The sequence below is a fragment of the Chrysochloris asiatica genome, unplaced genomic scaffold, assembly GCF_000296735.1.
Source record: "Chrysochloris asiatica unplaced genomic scaffold, ChrAsi1.0 scaffold00092, whole genome shotgun sequence".
NCBI classification, from domain to species: domain Eukaryota; kingdom Metazoa; phylum Chordata; class Mammalia; order Afrosoricida; family Chrysochloridae; genus Chrysochloris; species Chrysochloris asiatica.
In genome coordinates, this window is record NW_006408610.1 from 12,060,617 (window position 1) to 12,072,132 (window position 11,516).

Sequence of the window (11,516 nt, forward strand, 5' to 3'; positions counted from 1 at the left end):
TTGCTATTGTCTCCCTCCCCTTTCACAGTTGGTTACAGTGTTTCGGTAAAATGAGTAAAGCTGCCATCATATTTTTCTGACACTGTTTTCTTGTATTTTAGGTGAATACATAGGAATAGAGTGTTAACTCATAAGAGTGTTGCTGCTGTTGTTAAGTTCCAATGCATAGCTGCCCTGTACAGGGCTTTCCAAGGAGAAGTTGGTGAGCTTGAACCACCAACCTTGTCATTCAAACCGACTCTGCAGTCCAGTGCATTAACCCACAGTGCCACACCAGATACTATGTAAGAAATTGCCAATTTGTGTTTCCAAGAGCTCTAAGGCTAAAGGGAAATTAAAGGCATCCGAATTGGCAAAGAAGAAGAAATATTCTATTTGCAGATGATAGTATGATCCTATATAGAGAAATCCCAAAGACACAGCAGGAAATTTACTGGAACTCATGGAAAGATTAAGCAAAGTAGCAGGGTACAAGATCAATACACAAAAACCAGTCAAATTCCTCTATACCAATAAAGATAGCTCTGAAAAGGAAATTAGGAAAACAATACCATTTATAGCCTCCCAAATACTGGAACACTTTGGAATAAATTTAACCAGAGGAGAAAAAAAAAGACTTATACAAAGAAAACGACGAACTACTACTACAAGAAACAAAGGAGATCTACAAAAATGGAATAATATACCATGCTCATAGATAGGAAGAAGACTTAACATTGTAAGAATATTAACAGTACCCAAAGCAATCTATAGTTATAACACAATCTCAAATCTAGATTACAATATCATCCTTGAAAGAGATGGAAAAAATTATCACAAACTTTATATGAAAACGAAAGAGACCTTGGATAAGCAAAGCACTGCTTCAGAAGAACAAAACTGGAGGCCTCTCACTCACTCCCTGTTCTCAAAATCTCCTACACAATCACAGTGGTCACTGCAGCCTGGGACTGGTACAATAAAAGATCCATAGATCAATGAAACAGAATTGAGAACCCAGAAGTAAATCTACCCACATACAGTCAACTGATCTTTGACAAAGGGCCAAAATACATTAAATGGGGGAAAGATAGTTTCTTCAACGAATTGTGCTGACAAAATTGGAAATTCATCTGTAGAAGAATAAAACAAGACCCATTATCTCACACCACATACAAAAAGAAACACAACATATATTAAAGACTTAAATGTAAATCCTAGAACTATAAAGATCACCAATAAAAAAAATAGGGAAAACCCTAGGGACTCTAATGCATGGCATAAATACACTATGAAACATTACCACCACCCCCAAAAAAAACCTGTAACACCATGTCAGATATGTGACCAATATTTAAAATTTATAGAAAACTACAATACTTCTACAAGAAAATGACAAGAATCCAATTAAAAAATGGGCACAGGACATTAACAAACACTTCACCAAGGAAGATATTCAGGCAGCCAGCAAGCATTTGAAGGAACGTTTACAATTCTTAACTACTGTTGTTGTTATTAAGTGCCACTGAATAGGTTCAGACCATAGAGACCCTGTATAGGGTTTCCAAGGTGCAGCTGGTGAGCTTGAACCTCCAACCTTGCAGTTCAAATGGCTTTGCAGTCTGGCGCATTAACCCACAGAGCCACAAAGAGAGACGCAAATCAAAACAATGTATCATCTCACACCAGCATTAACAGTAAAGTTAAAAAGCAATGAAAAAAACAAACAAACAAAAATATGCTGGCGAGGATGTAGAGAGACTGGGACCCTCCTATATTGCTGGCTGTTGTTGTTAAGTGCCATCAAGTTGATTCCAACCCATAGCAATCTTGTACAGGGTTTCCGAGAAGCAGCTGATGAGCTTGAACCGCTAACCAGTCTGGTACATTAACCCACAGCGCCATGCTAGGAAGACTGTAAAATGGCTCAACCACTCTGAAAAATTGTATGGAGCTTCCTCAGAAGTTGGAAAGAGAAATACCTTATGACCAGCAATCCCTAAGCCAGGGCACGAGTAGATACATGCACACAGATGTTTGCTGCAACACTATACACAACAGTAAAAAGATGGATACAGTCTAAGTGCCCATCAATGGAAGAATGGATAAACAAATTCTGGTATATACACACATTGGAATACTACGCAATGCTGAAGAGTAACGATGAATCTGTGAAATACCTCACAACATGGATGAACCTGGAGGACTATATTGAGTGAAATTAGTCAATCGCTAAAGGACAAACATTGTATGAGCTATCATTATGGTAAAAACTTAAAAAAAGGTTTTCATACTAAAAGAAATATTCTCTGATAGTTACCAAAGGAGACAGAGGAAAACAATGACACATACACAGCCTCGGAACAACAGTGTTCAGTGCTTAGATAACATGGACTGATTGAAACACAAGCTGAATGGGTAAGGGAGGAATCGTTGGAATATATACTATTTATATATCCCACAAACATATAAGAGTTTGAAGGCTGACATTTGTTGGAGAAAAAGAGGAAGAACCCCAACAAGATGAATTAACACACTGGCGGCAGCAATGGGCTCAGGCTTACCAATGATTGTGAGTTGGCACGGGATCGGACAGTATTTTGTTCTGCTGTGCGTAAAGTCACAATGAGTCACTGCCAACTGGATGGCACCTAACAACAACAACATCTAACTTTCTGGTAAATACAACTATGAATGTGGTGGAGCACATAGCAAACAAAATGATGAATATGTCTTAGGTAATATCAACATCTTATGGTAGTAATGAATTGCTGTGCCTGGGGGCTCAGGACTATCGTTTTGGGGGACCTCATGATCAGTTGGTATAACACAGTTTCCAGAAAGACAATGTTCTACATCCTACTTTGGTGAGTATTGCCTGGGATCTTGAAAGATCATGAGTGGCCATATAAGCTGCAGCTATTGGTCTCTCCTTGTATAGAAGAAAGAAGAGTGGTAAGAATCGAAGATGCTTGAAATCAATTAGTCCAGTGGACTAATAGAACATGTGAACATCAGTCTCCACAACTCTGAGACCAGAACTAGACAGTGTCCGGCTACCACTACCAACTGCCCTGAAAGGGATCAAATGAGTGGGTCCCGATATAGTAGATAAAATGTAGAACAAAACTTAAAATTCTTTTTTTAAAAAAAGCCAGGAATTCTTGTCAGAGACTGGAGAAAGCCAAGACCTTCAACTCCCCTCCAGACCTGGGAAGGCACTCACCACCCTCATAGTCCAAATTTCAGCTAAGTAGTCCCTAGGTTTATTGTGGGGGAGGGGCGAGTATGCTCACCAGTGAAAGGTCATTCTTTGAAAATCAAAAGGGCCACATTTTCCTAAGGACAAAGTTGAGAAGGGATGGGAAGATGTTTAGAATGTAAATAGGAACCACAGGGAGGAAATGGGATGACTGCTGTTGCAAGGAGGGGCTTATAATCATTGAGATAAAACAAAGTTTATGATTTGCTGAATGTAAACCTGATGGCCTTGTCTATAAATGTTCACTCACTTCACAATAAAATAAAACAAAATAAAATAAGGGAACACACACACAAACATACACAAAGCAGGAATGTCAAAGACTTGAGATGAATACAGGTAAATACTATTGGAGTCTTGGTTTGGCTCTATTGGTTAATGCAATGGACTGCAAAGTTGTCTGAATTGCAAGGTTGGTGGTTCAAGCTCACTAGCTGCTCCTTGGAAACTCTATACAGGGTCGCTATGGGTCAGAACTGACTCAATAGTACTTAACAATAACAACAATGGTACATGGACAATGGAGGAGAAACACTGGACTGCCAAACACAATGTCGGCGGTTCAAACACACCAGTTGCTCCTCAGAAAGCCTATACAAGAACAGACTCAACAGCACTTAACAACAAAAATGGTAGACGGAAGAAACTGCAATTATTGTAATGACGCAAAATGTACGATTTGTTAAATATGAGACTGATGATATATTCTGTAAACCTTCACTCAAATACCAATAAAAAGTAAAAATTTAAAAAGTCAGTTTGATTCCTGTTCACTATAAAGAGAGCTCTAAAAAGGTTATCAAAGAGATCCTAGCATGGCACTGTAGGTAAGCACTTGACCACAAGGTCAATTTGAATGTCAGGATATACCCCAAAGCAATCAGTACATAGAATGCAATCCAAATCCAGGTTCCAAAGACATTCTTTAAAGAGATGGAAAATTAATTTTTATATGTAAAGGAAAGAGACACCAGATATGCAAAGCATTATTAAAAATAAAATTTTAAAAAGAACAATATAGTAGAAAGCCTTTTGAGATTTGAGATTACTTTTGCTAATCTCAAATCCTACTACACAGCCATAGTAAACAAAACAGCCCGGTACTGGTACAATGAAAGATACTTATATCAATGGAACAGAATTGAGAACCCAAAAGTGTATCTATCCACTTACATTCAGTTGATCTTTGACAAAGGACAAAAACATATAAAACAGGGGAAAAGATGGCCTCTTCAACAAATGATGCTGGGAAAAATGGAAATCTACAACATGCAGAAGAATTAAACAAGACCCGTATCTCACACCATATACAAAAACAAAATCAAGAAATTGTGTAAAACCTAAGACTATAAAGATCATCAATGAAAAATTAATAGACAAACTTAGGGACTTTGATACATGGCATAAACACACTATCAAACATAACTAAAAACATACAAACAGCACATAACAAAATAGATGACTGGGACCTCTTAAAAATCAGACACTTATGTGCATCAAAAGATTTCACCAAAAAGACTACAAGAGAACCCAAGGACCCTGGGACGAGGGGGGGTAAGGGAAGGAATTGGCAATGACATATCAGATAAGAGACTATTGTCTAAAATTTATAAAACATGTTGACACATCAATAAGATGATGATAAATAATCCAATTAAAAATGGCCCTAGGACATGAAAAGACACTTCTTCAAAAAAGACATTCAGGAGGCCAGCCAACAAACCTAAGAAATACTCACAGTCACTAGCCATTAGAATGTGCAAATCAAAAAAACAAGGAGATAACATCTTATCACAGTATTAATAGCAAAGTTCAAAAAATCAGAAAACAACAAATGCTGGAGAGGGAGGGTATGGAGAGTATGGAACTCTTGCACTGCTGGTGGGATTGTAAAATGATGCAACCACCGCTAAAAACAGTATGTTGTTGTTGTTACGCACCATCAAATTGGTTACAACCCACAGCAATCCTATACAGAGTTGCCAAGGAGCAGTTGGTGAGCTTGAACCACCAACCTTGTGGTTCATACTGACTTTGCTGTCCAGTGCATAACTCATAGCACCACACCAGGACACGGGAAAATGGTATGGCACTTTCTTTCTCAGAAGGTTGGAAATAGAAATACTATATGACCCAGAACTCTCTCTACTTGGTATATATCCTAAAGAAATAAAAGCTGTAACTGTCCCTGTTCATTGCATCGTTATTTACGACAGCAAAAATATAGAGACAACCTAGATGCCCACCAGCAGAGGAGTGGTAGAGGAGTGGTAGAACAAACTTTTATGCAACACTGAAGAACAATGACTCATCTGCAAAATTACCATTTAACATGGGGAACCTGGAGGACATTATGCTGACCAAATTACTGTAAAAAGCCAAGAAAATATTTTCATTCTATCATAAACTTTCTGTGTTGGTTAGGAATGAGGGGGGATTATTCAGTGGGTAGAGTGTTGATGTATGCTAACTTGCGTGATGGGGAAGGTAGTTAAAAAGGAAGGAAAAGAGAAGGAAGAATGGGCAAAAATTCCTTTTCTTTTTTTTTTTTTTAAATTTACTTGAATAAAAAATTTTAACACAAGTAAAAACCCAGTCATTAAAAATCCTATGAAGCAAGAGGCAGAGGGAGGCAGGGAAACCAAGTGAATGGAAACAGGGAGTCAAAGGAGACAACAGGGGGAGTGCTGACACACTGCAGAAATTGCAACTCATGCCACAGAACAATATGTAGGAATTATTTATTGTAAAACTAATTAGCTATGTAAACTTTCTAAAATGTTCAAAAACAAAAAAGAAAGACACCAGAAAAAACCCTAAGGAGTACCGTTTTATGGGTTCATCAGAAGAGTCAGAGTTGGCTTGACAGAAAAAAAAAATTAAGCGTATTATTTTGAGAGCTTCCGTTCTTAATATCGTTAATCTTCCCCATCTAACAGTTTGTACCTGTGTCCATTTATTCATGCTCCAAAGATATCATCACTTTGATCATATATATAAGAGGTTTCAAAAAGGTCATGGAAATTTTTAATATATTTTAATTCCACTTTTTCACAAACTTTTTGAAGTTCCCTCATATCCGTCAAGTTTCCATTAAGATCATTCTTAACCAATTACGTGTCAATAGGTGAGTAGCTGAATAAACATCAACACATCCAAGAGACTTAAATTATTTACTTGTACAACAATGTTCATCACAGTAGTTACCATGGGCAATAAGTGGAAATAACCTAAATGTCCATCAAGAGATTGAATAAATAAAGTTTGGTATATACATACAATAGAATATTAGCGTAGTGGTTACGAATCGGGCTGCAAACTTTAAGGTCAGCGGTTCTAAACTACCAGCCGCTCCGCGGGAGAAAGATGAGGCTTTCTACTCCCGTAAAGATTTACACCCTCGGAAACCCTGTACAGGGTCGCTATGGGTCGGAACCGACTCGACGGCACTTAACAACAACAACAACAAGATGAAATGAAGTTCTAGTATATACTACAACACAAACTTTGAAAAAATTATGCTAAGTGAAATAAACCAGTCATTAAAGGCAATACTATATGACTTACTTATATTAAATATCTAGAATAGGCAAATTTAGAGAGATTACAAAATGGAGCAGGTTAACAGGAGCTGGAGGAGGGGAGATAGACAGTGTTAAATAGGCATAGAGTTTCTGAATGCAATGATGTAAAAACTATGAAAATAGATAGTAGTGATAGTTGTACATTCTTGTGAATATAATTATTGCCAATGAATTGTACACTTAAATATTGTCAAAACAACTGTGACACAAACAAAGCACAAAGAAACAAAACTTACAGGCATAATTAGGAAGTCTAATTTGATAACCGGGAGAAAGTCACAGGATAAAATTTTTAATTCACTACTGCAAGCAGTGACCTGTCTGTAAAATCTAGCACCTGTGAAGTACTACTGAGTCCTGGCATGGTGCTGCAGAATAAGCACTGGACTGCTAACTGCAGGGTCAGAAATTCAAACCCACCTGTACAAGGTCACTAGGAGTCAGAATTGCCTCGTTGGTACTTACCAGCAGGAAAAAGGAACTGACACCCATGTACATAAGGCTCAAAATCATAAATACCAAGTGAGAGCAGTCAGACTGAAAACAAATTCTACGATCCCACTATATATATATATATAAATTAGAAAATGCAAACTAATTTAACATGACAGGAAGACAGTCAGCATTCAATTAGGGATTGGGGTGGTGATTAGTAACAGAAAGGTTTCTAAGGGTCATAAGGAAATGTGGTGTGTGTGTCTGTACATGTGTGTGTGAATATATCCATATATATATCACATGGGACAAATTGCATAGTTAAAATATATATAGTTAGTGATTTGTCTAGAATACTTCAATAAAGCTGCTTTTTGTTTTGTTAAAGTGGTGAAAGCAAAATGGAAGAAAGAGGGGGTGAGTGGTGGGAGATCAGGAGGAGACAACAGACCCTAGGGTAACTGAACCTAAGGTTCAAGTTAAGGAAGAAAGCCCAGAAATGCAGAGGAATATAATACCTTTGATATCAAAGACAGAATTCAAAGCACAAGTGTACAGTGTTAAGTCTAACAGATGTTAGTTAAGATAAGAACTGATAATGGGATTTGTGGGAATTGTTGCCATGTGCTGTGGATTCGGTTCCGTCTCATAGCAACCCTGTACAAGGTTTCCGAGGCTGTAAATCTTTACGGGAGCAGAAAGCCTCATCTTTCTCCTGCAGAACAACTGGTAGTTTCGAACTGGGATTTAACAACTAGTAAATCGAGTCCTGGCATGGTGTTGTGGGTTAATGCACCAGACTGCAAAGCCATTTGAACTGCAAGGTCAGCAGTTTAAGCTCACCAGCTGCTCCTCGGAACCCTATACAGGGTTGTTATGGGTGGAAACCAACTCGACGGCCCTTAACAACAACAAATCATAAGTAATCTTGTTGTTGTTGTTGTTGTTAGGTGCCATCAAGTCAGTACCTTATGCACAGCACAATGAAAGCCTGCCCGATCCTGGGCCAACCTCACTATTGTTGCCAAGCTTGAGTCCACTGATGCTGCCACTTGGCCAATCCATCTTGTTGGGGGTCTTCCTCTTTTCCTCTGACCCTCCTCCACCTTACCAAACATGATATCCTTCTCCAGCAACTGCTTCCTCCTTACAATATGTCCAAAGTATGAGAGACGGAAGTTTGGCCATCTTGGCCTCTAAAGGAGCACTCTGGCTGCACTTCTTCCAAAACAGATCTATTGGTTCTTTTGGCAGCCCGTGGCACTTTCAATATTCTCCTCCAACACCACAACTCAAAAGCATCAATTCTTCTACGGTCTTCCTTATTCACTGTCCAACTTTCTCATGCATATGAGGTTATTGAAAGTACCATGGCTTGGGTCAGGCGCACCTTAGTCCTCAAGCTGACATCTCTGCTTAACTGGAGTTATTTCAATGTAATGCCAACTACAGAAGCCAGACTGCAATGGGTTCAGGCCTGCATGACTTGTTGAGTCTGATTTTAGCACTTATATGAGATCTTCAATTGTTTTCAAGAAATTAGCGTTTCAGATTTGCAAATTACTTGTGCAGCTTTGAATCAATCCTGAATGTCTCCAGGATTCTGTTATAACAATTTGAAATTGTGGTGGGATAAGAATGCCTCAGTCTTTCAATGTGGTCTAAATTGTTCTATACTTGTTGGCAGCAGCTCATATTAAGAATAAAAACTGAAATCAAACAAATTTTCACCTACCCTATGTTTCACTTTAGAGGAAAGATAACTGGTCAGTGGTATTCATAAATTTGGATAATCACAAAGGTAATGAGGTCATCTTTTATGAGTATTAAAGGTTTACTGTACTTAAAAGATTTTTCAACAACCCCCTACCAGTATTAAGAAAAGGAATGCTCATATAATCACTACAAAGATAAATCCAACTATATAACAAATGTGCCGAAAAAGGTTAAGGTTTTATAAATTTGGCCTTTTCATCATTTTTTGAAAACATATTGCTCCACAGAGAGACGAATTACACCAAAAGGAAAGAGAAACTATTTACATATATTCAAAACATTGGAAGGTAAACCTAGATACATAAAATAAACAAGATTATTGAGATTCTGATGATAGAAACACTGAGCTAATCAAGTGACTGTACTTTGAACTGCTCTAAAAATATTTGCTATTCCATTTTACCCGCAGAAAGAAAAGCTAAAAATAGCCATCTTTCTGTTATAGAGTATTTCTTGTTGTCTTGGGGTAAGTGTAATAAAAGTACTATCTCCAAATGTCAGCCTTGCAATCTTTAATGAGTGAGCTCTCTAGTTTATTCAAACAAACAACTTGAAGTGGTACTATATAACTTTAAAAACTATGTAGTTGTACCTCTCATAAAGAGAGCATTTTGCCAGGCTGAAGATGATGCTACAATGTGACCCCTAAATATAAGCCAACTATTTCATCTGTACTCAATCATATAAACAGCAATCTGATCCAATGCTAGAGGAAAGCTGGCTGTGTCGTATCTATTTAAATATGGTTTATTACTGTAATTGATGGACTATTTCTGGAATTTTCAGCAGTCGTTGGACAAATGCACTGATTTTAGAACCTAACCCGTTACTTTATTAGATCAGATTGTTTTCTTCTATTTTACTGATATAATGTTGTTGTTTTTAAGTGCCGTAGAGTCGGTCTGGACTCACAGCGACCCTGTGTAGGGTTTCCAAGTAGTGGCTGGTGTGTTTGAACCAGTGACTTTGATTAACAGTCCAGTGCTTATCATGCAGCACCATGCCAGGACTTCATTGATAATATTATTAGGAAATTAAAGGGAGTCCTGGGTGTGGCATTATTCGATAAGCACAAATACAAACCAATCAGTTGCTCCTTGAAAACCCTAACAGGGTGACTATGAGTCAGAAGTGCACTTAGCAACACCACCAAAGGGGATTTTATGGGCTATAGCAAGTTGTACATTTGCACGTCTGGTAAGAATGCCATAGTGAGGAGCCTATGTAGGGCAGAGCAAGGTAGAAGAGGCATAATGACAGCTGGGGAGATGTCAAAGACAACTGTCTCCTGTGCCCAGATAAGCGAGTATTTTTGTCCTGCTTCCATTAGTTCACCTTTCCATACCACAAAACTCTCCATTCAGAAATTCAAGAATCATAGGATTTCAAAGTCAATTAATACAATTACTGTCAAAAAGCTGTACACGTGAACTGAGGAGCAAAAGCTGTGTGATAGACAATTTTTACAATGATGTCCCTCCCCAACAACAACAAAGAGTAGCTGCTGAAGCTGCTATGTACAACCAAAAACTTCATGGGACTTGGTCTTTGGTTTGGAGGTTTACGGTCATGGATTAAATGGAACATCTCAGCTAACTCCTTATGATATATTTAGTGTTCCCGTTCTCTCTCAGAGTTTATTGTGTAGTGCCTGGGGTCTTAAAAGTTTGCAAGTGGCTATCCAAGGTACAACAACTGATACCTATTCATCAGGAGCAACAGAGAGAGTCAGGAATTGATGGAGAAGATAGAATGTGTTGGGATCTGCCTCCATGAACAACTGCGTTCTCTACCATGACACCAGAAGGACTAGAGGGTGTGTCCAACTACTAAGATTGAATGAGGTAAACAGAGAGCAGAATTTCAAATTCTCATGGACTCTATAGATTTTCTGGAGCCAGGAGTGTGGGGAAGAGCGCCAGAAACTATTGCCCCGAGATAATCTTTACACCTAAAACCAAAAGTATTCCTGAAGTCCTCTTAAAAACATCTGCCTTGAGCATTATGCTCCTTTAAGATCTATCCATATGGGATCAATTTGACACAGCAATTCAAAAGATTAGAGAGGAGTCTTGGTAAGCAGTGACTTTATATTAATGATGGAGGAACAATGCAGAAAAGGAAAGCGAGAATGGTTGTACAACTCGAAAAATGTACATGGAGAAACTGTTGACCTGATAGATGTTTTACTGTATATATTCAAAAAAACTGATGAACTTTTTTTTTTAATTAAATGTTTTTAATTTGGATTGAGTGAAAGTTGACAGGGCACATCATCAGCTTCACATTCAACCATTCATATAGCTTGTTTCACCTCCATATATCATCAGTTAACAGTGTTTCTCTCTGTTCTCTTTAGCTTTTTTTGGGGGGGGGGCGGGGGCAAAAAACTTTGTCTTTTTGGACTTTACTGTCTCGGCTTCTAGGGAAGGTTTTTACATTTATCTGTGGATATCCAGGGCTCATGTACGAGATTACTA

General features: G+C 38.1%; 1 protein-coding gene across 1 annotated transcript in view; it reads right to left on the reverse strand.

Annotated features, from left to right (window-relative positions):
* PIAS1 (protein inhibitor of activated STAT, 1) overlaps positions 1-11,516 on the reverse strand; it is a 121,064-nt gene that overhangs the window by 40,051 nt on the left and 69,497 nt on the right. The window lies entirely within an intron of this gene.